Here is a 989-nt window from a genome sequence, read left to right as displayed (position 1 = left end):
CAGATTCTTTACCTAGTACATATGCAAGAATGGAGTCCATATTTAGAGCAGATTCTTTACCTAGTACATATGCAAGAATAGAGTCCATATTTAGAAAACTAAACGGAAATCTTATCATTTACTTATTCACAACCATGTTACAAAAAGAATGAAAGGATAGTTTAATAATCTTATGGTGGAGTACAAAGACCTAGAAACCATTTTTAAAAGTTCAACAAGTGTAAGTCATAACTATTTTTAATATTTATGGCATAAAATACCCCATATTTGAATTTCACTATTCCATGAACTTTTGTTCTATATTGTGCAGAAAAGAAGCCCTAAAGCCAAGTGACTCATATCCATGCGTTCAGAGAATAGAGTCGGTACTGAAAATGAGTAGATAAGAGGTTAGATTTAGATAAGACTTAGGTAGATAAGAGGTTAGACTCCAAAAAGAATGACTATTCTTTCTTGAGGATACAACAATAACTGCAGATTCTTAGCCTAATACTATATTATTAAAATTAACCCAGGAAGCTGTTCTAAACTCACACCTAGGACCGGGTATCTAAGCTTCCCAGTTCCTACCGAGTCCCTAGCATATGACTGATGCTCATTACCTAATAGCTACATGAAGCCGACCTTTAGTGATTAGAGGGGTGTTTTCTTCTGTGCCTCTTCTAGCTATGCGTCTCCCCTCAAACAAATAAAATGAACCCCATTTTAATCAGGCTACAGGAAACACCAGCCATAAAATATATTATGGGTTTTTTTTAATAAATCATATTGGGGCTCTTACAGCTCTTATAACAATCCATATATCAATTGTATCAAGCACATTTGTATATATGCTGCCATCATCATTTTCAAAACATTTTATTTGTACTTGAACTCTTGGTATCAGATCCTCTTTTTCCCTCCCCCATCCCTCACCCTCATGAGCTTTTGATAAATTATTATTATTTTCATATCTTACACTGTCTGCTGTCTCCCTTCACCCACGTTTC

Source organism: Echinops telfairi, unplaced genomic scaffold, assembly GCF_000313985.2.
Source record: "Echinops telfairi isolate 266 unplaced genomic scaffold, ASM31398v2 ScPeMD7_4;HRSCAF=17, whole genome shotgun sequence".
NCBI lineage: Eukaryota > Metazoa > Chordata > Mammalia > Afrosoricida > Tenrecidae > Echinops > Echinops telfairi.
Note: the sequence above shows the minus strand (reverse complement) of the source record.